Consider the following 14,262-nt stretch of genomic DNA (forward strand, 5'->3'; position numbering starts at 1 on the left):
TGGTGAGACAGAGACAAGGTCCCCAAGGAACCCCCCCCCCCTTTTTTTTTTTAATTTTATGGGTTAACTCAACCAAGCCGAATGTTCGTAATACAGAATTTTCAATTCAGGGCTGGGGTGGGGGTGGGCGCAGAGAGATGGCTCTGCATATAACACATTTGCAGCTGAGTGTGACAATCTGAGCTCGATTCCTGGAACCCACGTGGTAAAAGGAAAAATGACTCCTGTGAGCACAGACACACACATAACAGGCAGATAAATGGAAAAAAACAAAACCAAACAAAGACCCTTAAGTAGCATTTTTTGAAAGTGAGTGTGTCTGGATACTGATGAAATCCTTACTGAGTCACCCAGTGGTATGCTGTCTCCCCAGGCTCTGGCTTCTGCAGGTATACTAAGGAATTCTGGGTCACAGACTGCTGCTCATTTTCCTAGCCCAGGGTGGGAGTGGATGAGGCGTGTGATCCACAGAAAATGAGTCATGGCAGGATGCCGGTCACGCACCCTGAAAAGCCCATCCAGATCATCGCGAGCCTAGAGCAAAGGTCAAAATCCAGAACACTGACAGCACTGAGCAATCCAGAACACTGACAGCACTGAGCAATCCAGAACACTGACAGCATTGAGCAATCCAGAACACTGACAGCATTGAGCAATCCAGAATCCAGAACACTGACAGCACTGAGCAATCCAGAACACTGACAGCGCTGAGCAATCCAGAACAATGACAGCATTGAGCAATCCAGAACACTGACAGCACTGAGCAATCCAGAACACTGACAGCACTAGCGCTGGAGAAGACAGGGAATGGCAGACACTCGGTGACTACTGATGGGAAGGCAAAACGGTACAGCTACTTTGTTTGTAACACACCTAGTTTCTTACATAACAAACATACACCACGAATCAGTGACTGTCTGTGTCCCTTTGTATTTACCCGGAAGAGCTGAAAACTTATGTCCACATTGAAAAGAAATTTGTATAGGGATGTGTACAGCAGCATTACTCATAGCTGCCCAACGGGAAGCAACTGAGACGTCTTTTAGAAGGTGAATGAAGCCGGGTGGAGGTGCTGCTGCACACCCCTAATCCCAGCACTAGGGGGCAGAAGTAGGAGGATCTCTGCGAGTTCCCGAGGAGAGTCTGGTCTACAAGAGCTAGTTCCAGGACAGGCACCAAAGCTACAGAGAAACCCTGTCTTGAAAAAAACAACATAAATAAATAAATAAATAAATAAATAAATAAATAAATAAATAAATAGGGGGAAAAAAGCAGGTGAATAAACCGCCATACACTCAGAGAACAGAACGCTATTCAGTAATCAGTCCCAGATAGTACGAACTTTAACCCACTTCTAAAGTAAGAGAAGGCCATCTAAAAAGACTTGTTTGGCTATTTCAACTAAGCCACACACCTCACAGCTACGTTTTAGTCAACAAAGGACTTCGTGGGCAATGGTAGTCCCCTGAGGCTGTAACAGGTTGGGCATGGTAGCTCACATCTATAACCCCAGCTAAGGAAGCTTAAAAATATGACTGTTGGGCTAATCTTGGCTACGGAGTGAGTGCTCAGAGAGCCTGAACTACAAGAGACTTGTCTTGTTTACCTTTCTATTCCTGTGCTAAGATACCATGACCAAGCAGCTTACAGAAGGCTTGCTGTTTTAGTGGCTTAGAGCCCTTGACCGTCATGTCAGGGAGCACGGCAGAAGGAACAGCCTGGGCTAGCAGGTGGGGGAGGGGAGGCACAGGCAAGCCAGCCAGTGAACAAGCTAGTTCGGAATGCTGTGGGCTTTTGAAACCTCAAAGCCCATCCCCAGTGACACACACACACCTGGAAACATGGAGCCCAACAGTGAAAGACCTTTGTTAGTGGGGAGGAACATTCATGATAGATTTTCTTATATGGAAATTTGATAAAAACAAAAACTCGAACAAGAAACCAAAGAAACCAGATATATTACGACCGACTCAAGAAGAGCCTCAGGCAGGTCTTTCAGGACAGATTCAGAAATGGGCACTATCACAGGAGATGCTTTGAGACCTTCCTACTGGACTATGATAATGTTTTCTAGAATAAAAAATTATCAATCTGTAGGAACAGTTAGCCCTGTATCAAAGTCAAAGTATCTTACGAGGGAACCTTTCTCCACAATATCCCAGGCTCCTCTGTCCTTTACTCACAGGAATGATCAACCGCGCGATTCGGGCGTCAGCCACCTAATTAATATCTACTGCTTTTTAATCTCGTTTACAGACTGAGTGCCAGTGTAAGACTTTATGTGGACAAGACCTTTGGGCAAAAACATATGAAACTAACACAACAAATGATTTTTAAAAAGTTCTTCCCACGCTATTCAGTGGCCCAACCAACCTTTCCCAGTCATATAAAAGTTATTGCAGCGATACGGTTTAACTTAGCCTTTATCACATACAACAGGAAAAACAAAAAACTTTGCGAGGTTATTCTGCCACTAGAAGCTAAAAATTAACCAAACATTTTAAAATGCATACAATCAGTGTTCTGTTTCCTTTTTTAAAAAAATCAAGGTGTAAAGTCCTCTGCTTCTTTAAGGATTTCCAAGAAAATATGAAACAAATATTTTGAACTGCCTCCCAGTTATCTATTCTCACAGCAGAGCAAATATAGCTGAGTGGTTTCAGTCTCGAGGGAATGAAATAGAAAAACCCACACAAGTCAGCTGTCTCCATGTAAGCTGTACGGCCGGGAGAGCCAATGCAGTGAGCCAGCACTGGAGAGTAAATGCAGTGAGCTAGCACTGGAGAGCCAGCATGGTGAGCCAGCACGGGAGAGCGAGCACAGACGGGAGAGCCAGCGCAGTGAGCCGGCATGGGAGCAGTGAGCTGGCACTGGAGAGCGAGCACAGTGAGCCAGCACTGGAAAGAACATAGTAAGTGATGAGCGTTTTCTTAACCTCTGCAGCCAACCAAGGACGCCTGTGCCATCCTCAGGCTCGCTTCTGTTACTCAGAATCCCAGGATGGAAAAGGGAGAATAAAATGGGTGAATAAGAAGCATGCCACAGAGACCTGAAAGGCCTAAAGTCAAGACTGCATCCTGCTGCCACGCTCCACACCCTTTTGTGTGTGTGTGTGTCACTGTACTGGAGCTCACTGCTTGGCGAGCTGGAGTCCAGGAAGCTCTCAGGATCTCCCTGCCTCTATTAGCACCTGCATTCGGGTTATAGGCACACTGGCACACTCAGTTTTTACATGGGTGCTGAGGATCTGAACTCAGGCCTTTATGTCTGTGCAGCGAGCGACTTACCAACTACTCCATCTCCCCAGCACCGAAGTATAGAATTCAGATCGCATAAAACAAAAGGACAAACTTTGCTATCCAGTCTCCAGGGATTTGCAGTTGGTAATGGTGAACGTACGTTTCCTATCAAGCTTTGTCTCGAACAATGGCTGCCAGAACTGCTAAACCAATTGTCCTAACAAGTCCTCAGAGTGCACTGCCAAAGAAATAAAAATGAAATCCCGGGAACCAGGAGCAGCACAAACTGCATGGCACTCCGCAGGGCGTGAATTAACAGGACCTGTCGCTACCTACCCACTCCCAACGCGTCCAGTGTCGCTGCATGCTTTAAAGCTGCTGCAGATGTGGATCTTGGTACACACTGAACTTCTAAAGAAAAAATAATCTTCCTTCAAAAGAGGGTCTCTCTGCATTCCAGCACACCGTGCCCAGCTCTGAGAAAGGGTCCATCCTAGCAGCTGTTTGCTGCGTAGGAAAGGAAGTTGTGAGTTCCCACTGTTTGCAAACTCTCTTTCCTGCTGAGCATCTGAGAAAGAATAAGAATAAAAGAAATAAGGGCCTGTCACCCTTAAGGTTAGATAGTGAGGTTGGGGATTTAAAAAAAAAAAGCTGCTTTTTAAAATTTTAACTTTATTTTATGAGCATTGGTGTAAAGGTGTCAGCTTCCAGGGAGCTGAAGCTACAGGCGGTTGTGAGCTGCCATGTGGGTGCTGGGAATTGAACCGGGGTTCTCTGGAAGAGCAGTCAGTGCACTTAACCTTTGAGCCATCTCTCCAGCCCCCCCCCCCCCCCAAAGGCGGGGAAACAATGAGAATGGGAAAAAAAGAAAAAGGAAAGGACATAACTGCTCCTAGGTGTGTGGAGGAGAAAATTTATTATGTTACAGATATGCGGGAGAGACAGCCAGAGGCAGGGGCAGATGATATGCGGGAGAGACAGCCAGAGGCAGGGACAGCCAGAGGCAGGGACAGATGATATGCGGGAGAGACAGCCAGAGGCAGGGACAGCCAGAGGCAGGGACATCTGGAGAGCCCAGTGGACACCACCTGGAGCCATAGGGGCGTGCAGAGACAGGAAAGCCAGACCAAGAGGCAGGGAGGGTAAAGGGTAGATGAAAAAGACCAGGTAACCAAATGGTTGATTACACAGGGAAGGCCAGCCCAGTCCCTGGGCTGGAGAAGTTTAGAGCAGGGACTGAGGGATACAGGGAGAGCCTGGCGGCCAGCGGCCAGAACCTCCGCCATTTGTCCCAGGTTGGAAACCCAACAAAATGTCAAACAACGAAGCACAGGCTGAAGCCATGGATGGTCACACTGCATTCCACACTAACCAGGGCAGTACCAAACGTACTTCAGAAATAAATAATGGCAAATTATCAATCATAATGCAAGATATATGTCTTTTCCACATGCCATTAAAGTAAGTGTAGAGATTTGAGTAAGAGCAGTCCTGCATAGGCTTATTCGAACACTCTGCCCCCAGTTTGAGGCGCTATTTGGGAAGGCTATGGAACCTTCGGGAGGAGGTACACCCCCTCCCCCACTTCCTGTGTGTGGATGAAACTGTGAACAATCAGCCCCTGCCACTGTGCCACGCCTTCCCCTCCATGATGGATGCCGTCCCTCTGGAAATGGAAGCTAAAGCAAACCCTTTCTTCTTTAAGTTGCTTTTTGCCAGGGTATCTTCTAAAGCAACACAGAGGTAACTAATACAGTGCTACAGCTCCATTCACTTGTTGAAAAACAAACTAGAATATAGCAGTCCTCACTAAATACCGGCATATTCTGGTAGACTAGCATATTCTACTGGTAATGGTGAAACTCCACCAGTGAAGAGTAACTCCAATGTGCTAGGGTGCGTGTGATAATATTCTGAACAGACACAGACAGCAGCCGGGATGCATGAAACTGGGTCTTAAAATTACACATTAAAAAAATGTTTCTTTGTGCTCTGGTCAGAACGAGATGAACCACACACAGGTGTAGGATCACATTTCAAATACAGGAGAGCAAAGTTTACATCTGGAGTAAACTTTATTGTGGGTCTTTCTTCCTAGATCTGTCCTAGGGAAAAGTCTGTCCCTTCTTGAACAATTGTGGGAAACTCTTTCAATCCACTCCTCGGTGAAACTGGTAAATATTATTAAAATAAATAATAAAGCAACCATTAAGGTTTCAAGAATGTGTAGCAAACAAAGAAAGATCTATTTAAAAACAATTTACCAAAAATTAGTATGTGGAGCCTATAGTGTTTATATTAGAGATCACGCCCGTTCACCTCTCTTTTCAGCTTAGAATGGCAGAAACTCTAGCTAGACTGGAGGCTCTAACCTTCCTAATGCTGAGACCCTTTAATACAGTTTTTCATGTTGTGATGACCCCCAACTATAATTTTATGAAATTATTTCATTGCTACTTTATAATTATAATTTTGCTACCATTATAAATCATAATGTAAATAGCTGATCTGAGAACCTGTGGTCCGGTCCACAGTTTGAGAACCACTGACCTAGACTGTTTGCCCTGTAGGCTCCACCCAGGTGAGGCAAACCCAGGACACCTGGAGCTGCTGTTCCCCACAGGACTCCCTGTCTAAACGAGGAAGCTATTCAGGGTCATCTTTGTTTCTGCCTCTAGCACCAGAGCCCCGCCCGGCTCCAAGATCTTGTCTCTGCAGAGAAGCAGGTCAGATAGCACCAGTCCAGATCTGTCCCCAAAGGCTGCTGTGCAACAGTCTAAGGGAAAGTTCACGCAGAAGCGCGCTCTCCTCTCCACAAGGGCGGTGATTGCAGCAAGAGGCAACCGGTGCCTGGCAGATTCACTGAGGATAAGGCTAAATGGCAGATCTGTTAGCGTGCTGGGAAGATGGGGAAGTTGGCTGGGAACAGTCCTTCAGAGGTCAGAACAAATTTACATGCTGGAGAAAGATCCTTATATAGGAGCCTGAATTTGATTGAATTATTTTGAGATGCAATTTATAAATTTACAGCCCACGACTTGGTTAAAATAATAAAGCAAGGTCGGGCAGTGGTGGCGCACGCCTTTAATCCCAGCACTCGGGAGGCAGAGGCAGGCGGATCTCTGTGAGTTCGAGACCAGCCTGGTCTACAAGAGCTAGTTCCAGGACAGGCTCCAAAACCACAGAGAAACCCTGTCTCGAAAAAACAAACAAACAAACAAAAAAATAAAGCAATGAGACTGTGGTTAGGGGAAGAGGCAACCAAAGACAGCCCTGCCCATGTTAGCAAGTGCTAAGTCTGTATCCTGCGCGCATATTCAAGCTGTACCCCTGAAGGTACAGTAGGTCTTCCTGCTGCTGGGGCAGGACATCTCTAGGATATGTAAAAGAACCCCTACAACTCAACTGACTACCAAATGACAAACAAATACAATTTTAAAATGTATTTAAAATGCTTCTATACAAATATTCAGTACATGTGAGAAAAGCCACTCACTATCCTTAGTAATTAAGACAATGCAAATTAAATCCACAATGAGACAGCACGCCACACCCCAGGAGAACTATAACCAAAGAGACTGAACATAGAACACGTGCGTAAGGAGAGGGAACTGGAGCCCTCTTCGCAGAACTGGTGGCAACAGAACTGTACAGCCACCTTGGAAAGAAAATACTGTGACGGGGCTTGAAATGTTGACTAGGAAGTTACCAAATCCAAGAGATATGTAATGTTCATCCCCACAAAAGACTTGCACTAATCTTCTCTTTATTATTACTCATACTTCCCACAGAATAGAAAGTAACAGAATTCATCAAATGATAGAGGGATAAACATACCGTGGGACACCCGCGCACTGGAGGACGTACTGGATAGAAACCTAAGTACCGCCTCATGCTGCAACATGGATGAACCTCACACGTCACAACAAATAGAGAGAGACTAAGTTTTATGAGTTCACGGAAAACGCAAATCTGCACAAAGCAGAGTAGATGAGAAAGGCTGCTGAGCAGCTCTGGGTCTGTTTCTGAGGTGATAAAGATGTCCTCACACGAAAACATGGCAACTGGCTGGAAAACTCAGCTAAGACACTAAACACTGGAACTATTGTTAAGTCAGCAAATTTACTGGTATGTGAAGCATGTCTCAAAAGGTGCTCTTACTTTGTTTGAGACAGGTCTCATGTAGCTCAGTCTGTCCTCAAACTTGCTATATTGTGAGGATGACTTTAAACTCTGATTCTCCTGCCTCCATCCAAACTGAGCCCCAAACTCTGTGTTTGCTAAACAGGAATTCTCCAACTCAGCTGCCTTCAGTCACAATAAAACATTTAAACACACACACACACACACACCCCATTTAAAAACAACACATGCACGCGCACACACAGCTCCTGCTCTTTTTCCTCATCCCTAAAGCTATCTATCTCTATCCTCTGTAATTCATCGATAGGCACCTTCTCCCGTGTTTACTTGGAGTCAAAAGCCCCCACTCCGTTCACTTCTCTAAGTCTTCTTGCCCTGTCCCTTTCCCCGAATGCCTTCCTGAGGCAGCTGAGTCACGCGGTCATCTAAGAACTTCCTTAAGATTTATTTTTCATTTACGTGTGTCTGAAGCGTACGCACGTCACCTGCATGCAGACAACGCCAAAGGCCAGAAACGGGAGCTGGAGTTTCGGGCAGTTGTGAGCTGCCATGTGGGTACTGGAGCTGAGCCTGGGTCTTCTGCAAGATGCCCGAGGACTCTAAACTGCTGGGCCTCTCTTCAGGCCGCGGAGCTTCTTCTATCTTCTCAATCAACACTGGCCTAATTTTGCCTGAGATCCCCTATCACCTATAGTCGGTAACACCGTGACCTCAACTGTAGAAACACCACAGTTTCACCGCATTCTCTGATCTACTTTTAGTATGCCGCAGCCCCAAATTCATACCTCAATCTCTTTTATCTTTTCAGAGACAAACCACAGCTGCTTCTGGAGTTGCGGTGGGACTGCATCCTGTTAAGTCCCTCATCAACTGAAAATATTAAATACTGAAAAACACTTAGCGACACACCACACTGAAGTGTTGGTGTACCTCGAGGAGCATGGGGCTGATGGTAGCTGTGGCTCGTTCGTTCTTTCCTAGCAGCACGAGAAAACATTCCTGTCACATACGATTAGCCCAGAACAAGACGAAATTTCAAGAATACGATTTCTGGGCTGAGGGTTCACTGGTAGAGTGCTTCTCTGTACCGTGTTCAGGACTTAGGTTTAATTCCCAGCAAGGCAAAACCAAAGTTACATTTCAGTTGAACTTATCACTTTTTGCAGCTGAAACATTCCAAATAGATTCATCCTAAACTGGGGACCATCCCCGGATGCGCCAGCATTGTGAAGGTCAAATACGGTTTTGAATTCAGTTGGGACCAAACAGGAAAAAGATACAAACAAATAGTATAAAATAAATATCAAGGATGAATAAAAAGCATGCTCCTTCCTTCATCGCTTCCTGCCAAAGCACCGGTGCACGGGCCAGAGCCTCAACTGCAATATCAGCTCCTCTGCGACATTTAGCACAGCATCTTGAACACAGATGGCATCCGATGTGTGCTGAATAGAAAATGAATGCCTTGAACACAGCTTCTTACATATGTATGTAGCTGTCCCCAAATCTTAACAAATACACAGCCTTAAAACTTTCGTACAGGCAATAGAGACGACAGAAAGAAATAAACTACAACAGTGGAGCAGGCACCCACTTCTCCACGAGGACTGGGTACATATTCTTACTTTGATTTCTCAAGGCCACTCAATGTTGCCCTCAAACCAGTGTGACTATGTATTATTATCTTTAAATGCTTAGGAATATTTCAATATTGTCAAGGGCAGTGGGGGCCGAGGTATAAAGGGCGCTCATTAAAAAAAGGCAAGAATTTAAATAGCAAACTCCACTCCCCTTTAAAAGTAGATGCCAAGATTTGCACCATGTGCTTGAAGCAGCAGCTAGGAGGAGACTGACAAGGAATCCTGGAGGACAGAGTGCCACAAGGTCCAGACAACAGGGTCTGCAGGTCACGCCTTAGCAGCTGAACTTCTGCAAGTAATGGAGGCAGCACAAGAAGACAGACTGGTGAGACCTGGCCTGCTGGACGGACTGCGGGCCTACAGCAGCAGTCAGCTCAAGCGCAAGTCTTTGGGGGACTCGACAGCCAGGGCAGATTGCACTATGTAAAGTTCCCGTGTCTGGTCCTGAAATAACATACATGATCACAGAACACTTCTCCCTTGTTCAGCTTTAGAAATATATTCTCCTCTTCTTAGTCAGACTCACCTGGTGATCTGCCTTCTTGAGTTATTTACAGGTCAGAAGGCACACGATGGAATCTACCAGATCTGCCTAAGAGAAATCTCTGGTTATCTCCAAATGCGCCACTAAAGTTCAAGACAGCTTTCAACTTGTCTGAGTACCTCTAAAAGTTCCCTTCTTATTTGTACCGGTTCTTTTAATCTGCACCTTTGAAACCATTAAGTGGTTTAGACTAAGGGATTATGATGTGTATTTAAGATGGATTGTTTTTTCAGTTCACATTCAGAATACTAAGAAAAGGAGAAGAACAACTAGAAGACCATTTTTTTTTTTTCTTTTTGGTTTTTCGAGACAGGGTTTCTCTGTAGCTACGGAGCCTGTCCTGGAATTAGCTCTTGTAGACCAGGCTGGCCTCAAACTCACAAAGATCCGCCTGTCTCTGCCTCCCGAGTGCTGTAGAAGACCATTTTTTAAAAATCAACTCTTGTCTTTTTTATTTGCTGCTTTCTTTGAATTCATACATACAGATGCTAACACTTTCATTTCAAATGTTCAACAAGTCTTTTTTTTTTTTTTTCAAGTACTGGCATTACAGAAACACTATACCTCCCTTGACTCTCAAGTCATTTTTATTTTGCTTTTTCCAAAAAAGCTAAGTATAGCCGGGTGGTGGTGGCGCATGCCTTTAATCCCAGCACTCAAGAGGCAGGGGCAGGTGGCGAGTTCGAGGCCAGCTTGGTCTTCATAGGGAGTATGGCCAGAGCTACACAGAGAAACCCTGTCTCAAAAACAAACAAATCAACAACAACAAACCAGAAAGTTAATTATCATCAAGATTTCTTCACCTTTTGTATGAAGGAAAACATTTGATTCTTATTTTTAATAATGACGTCAACAGGTGAAGACGGTGTCTTACAGTGACCTCTCTGATAATGTTAACGAGGAAGAGCTGCTAGGAGTCAGAAAGCACAGATCTTGTCAGTCGGCAGAATCAAACAAACGTACAATAAAGCATCTTTTGGGCATAAAAAAGTCAGTAAATAAACACCAGGAACACAAATGTGATGCAACGACACACAGTTCTCCATGTCCGTCCACCACTAAGTCATCATGTGTGACAGCTAAGTCGGCAAATGCATGGCTCTCAACTGGCCGCGTGTAAGAGAAGCAGGGCGAGGACCCCACTCCACTGTATTCTGGGCCGGGTCTTGCTATGCCCTAATGCACAGTACTCCTGCTTTAGTCATCGAGTGCTGGAATTACATGAATGTAGACACAAGAATGGCCTGTTCTGATAATGTATCATGATTTCTACCTGCAGTGTGGGCAGGCTCACTCAGAAGAACTTGGGGCTGGAGAGAGGGAGCCTAGAGGTAAAGAGCGCTCACGGCTCTTGCAGAGAAAGCAGGTTTAGCTAACAGCACCTACATGAGCGCTCACATGGATCTCAAAGTCCAGTTCTGGTATCTGCAGCTCTTGTTTGGTGTTCACAGGTTTCAGGCATGCAGGAGGTACACATACATACATGAAGGCAACACTCATACACGTGAGACAAACTAAAGGTCTTCACATCTTAACCAGAACAATGAGACAAGAGGGGGGAAAAAGCAAAAGAAGATCTGAATAAGAAGAGGCCAAAGCATCCTTATTTGCAGATGACGTGATTCCATACATCAGAACTGTACTAGTTACTTTCATTGCTGTGATAAAACACTGTGGCAAAAAAAAAGAAAAATGACTTACGGGAGAAAGAGTTTATTCGGCTCATGACTGCAGAGGGCCGAGAATCCACTGTGATGAGAAACACGACAGCAGACGGAACGTGAGAGATGACATCTTCTCCCACAGCACAGAGAAAAGGAGCTGGACACTGGGCAAAGCTCTCTCTCCCAAAGCCCGCCCCCAGTGACATACTTCCTCCAGCAGGGCCTCACCTCCCATACTTCTCCAGATAGTCCTGCCCTCTGGGGAGGAAGTGCTCAAACCCCTGAGCCTAAGGGGACATTTGGGGGACATTTCTTATTTTAATCACCACAGAGATCCTAATGGCCACCAGACAACTCTTGGATATAGTAAACACTCTCAGCCAAGTGGCAGGCTACAAAACTAAGATACAGAAACCTGAAGCCTTCCTATATATATCAATGACAAATATTGAAAACTAAATCAGGGAAACAATGTTGCTCACAACTGCCTTAAAATGCAAAAACAAACAAAAACCCTTGGAGTAAACCTAAGGAAATTAAAGATGACAATGAAAACTTACACACCAGAAGGTAGAAATATTCCACATTCACTGATTGGAAGAAGTCACATTGTGAAAATGGCTATTTTACCAAAATCAATCTATAGAACCAATGAAATTCTCATAAAAATCCCAATGCCATTATACTAAAATAGATAAAATACTCTTGAGATTCCTAAAGAAGCACAAAAGATGCCAGACAGCCAAGCAAACCTGAACAGAGAGAAAGACAGCAGGTAACCAACGTGTCTGGTGTGCAGTATGGGGTCAGAGTCTGGGTATCTAGAACCTACATACAAGCGAGGGGCAGTGCACACATCTGTACCCTAAGCACTGGAAAGGGCGCTGGCGGGCAGGTGGATTCCTGGAACTCACTGGCCACCTGGAAGCCTAGTCTAAATGATGAACTCCAGGCTTAGCAAGAGACCTTGTCTGAAAAAAATCAGACAGAAAGAGATGGAAGAAGAGACCTGATGCTGACCTCTGGCCTCCACATGCACACATGTGAACTTGAATGTTCACGTGAATACTCCCACAGAACTATGTACACACAGTGTACCTCAACACACACGAATGCTGTTACAAGTATCACTCTCCTCACGTGACTTCAAGTTATGTTTTAGAGCCATGGTATTAACTAATAATATCAGCACAGAACTGGCAAAGGATAGATACACAGATCAATGGAATAAAATAGAGAATTTAGATATTAAGCCTTCACAACTACTACCATTTGCTTTTTAACAGAGATGTCCAACAAAATTATCCACTGGAAAAAATATAGCTTCTTTGACATATGGCACTAGGAGCATTGGATATCCACATGCAGAAGGATGGACCTGAATACCCTGTATAAAAATCTACTCCAAATGGACAGGAGACCCTAATGTAAGACGGAAAGTCTGAAACTATCAAGAGAAATAAGTACAGAAAACGCTTCAAGATACAGGTATAGGCCAGGACTTTCTGGTAGCTCAGGAAATTATGCTAACATTTGGCAAGGGAGAGCTCATGAAATTAGAAAGCTTCTGTACAGCAAAAGATACAACTGTGTGAAGATAATGCCTTGGAATAGGAGAAAGGCCTTGCTATCTATGCATCCAATAGAAGATTAATACCTAGAATACACAAAGAACTAAACAACGACAACAAAGTACCAAGCATCAACCCAACTGTCTTAGTCAGTGTTCTAGCTGTGAAGAGACACCGTGACCACAGCAACTCTTATAAAAGAAAGCATTTTTTAGTCCATTATCTTCACGGCGGTGAGCATGGTGGCATGCAGGCAGACATGGTACTGGAGAAGTAGCTGAGAGTTCAACATCTGGTGTGCCACCAGCACAAGAGAGAGACACGGCCTGGCTAGGACCCTAGAAACTTCAAAGCCCAGCCCCAGTGACACACTTCCTGTAACAAGGCCACACTTCCTGATCCTTCAAATAGCGCCATTCCCTCCTAACCAAGTACTCAAATTTATGAGAGGGGGAGGGGAGAGGGCATCCTCAATCAAACCCACTGCACCAACTGATAAGAGGTCTAATGAGACAAACAGACAAGATGGTTCTGAAAAGGTGAAGCAAAAATGGCCAATACGCATATGAAACCCAAGTTCATCCTCGCTAGCCTAGTAATACAGATTAAAACTCCACTGAGATTCCACCTCCCCCGTTAGAATGGCAGTCCCTAAGAAGCAACAAGCCATGCTATCAAGGATGGGGACAAAAGAGAACCTTCACACCCTGCTGTTGACAGTGTGAACTAGTCTGGCCACGAAGGAAATCCCTACAAAAGTTCCTCAAAAACATCAAAACCGAATCTACCACATAACCTAAATATATCATTCCTAGGTATTTACCCGAGAGACCTCAAGTCAGCCTCGGAGAAATGTCTGCAACATTACTCTCACAGCCAAGCTGCAGAACCACTAAGTGCTCACCATCAAACGTGGCATATATGCCCAGTGCAAGTTCGTTAAGACAGACTGTATGTAACCCAGGCTAGTTCTGAACTTGCCATGCAGCTGAAGGTCACCAAGACTTCTGATCCTACGGCTTCCACCTCCCAGTGCTGGAAGTATGAACAGCACCACACCCTGATTGAGACGCTGGGAACTGAACCCAACTGAGGCTCTGGCGAGCATCCTAGCAAGTGAGCTAATTTCCCAGCCCATAAAGAACAAAGATGCCATTTGCAGGAAAAAATTGATGCAAGCAAAGCTTTCATGATAAGTCTACCTAAGAAAGACAAATATCACATTTGCTCTCGTTATTGGTTTCCGGATTTTATATAAATGCATAAAATTAGGTATGTATATGTGACTGGAAAGCAGAAGCAGAACTGTGCAAGGGAACACAAGGGACAATGGGGGAGCAGAGGAGGAGAGGGTAGGGGAGTATGTCAGGGAAATGCACTCAATAGGAAAATACAGATCGAGAGACAACAAAGCATCTCAGGGAGTGCTTCATTTCCCAGGAAAAAATCTACTTTACAAAT

General features: G+C 44.9%; 1 protein-coding gene across 1 annotated transcript in view; it reads right to left on the reverse strand.

The window, feature by feature from the left end:
- Window positions 1-14,262, reverse strand: part of Nars2 (asparaginyl-tRNA synthetase 2, mitochondrial) — a 75,669-nt gene that overhangs the window by 46,834 nt on the left and 14,573 nt on the right. The window lies entirely within an intron of this gene.

This window comes from Chionomys nivalis, chromosome 23 (genome assembly GCF_950005125.1).
Source record: "Chionomys nivalis chromosome 23, mChiNiv1.1, whole genome shotgun sequence".
NCBI lineage: Eukaryota > Metazoa > Chordata > Mammalia > Rodentia > Cricetidae > Chionomys > Chionomys nivalis.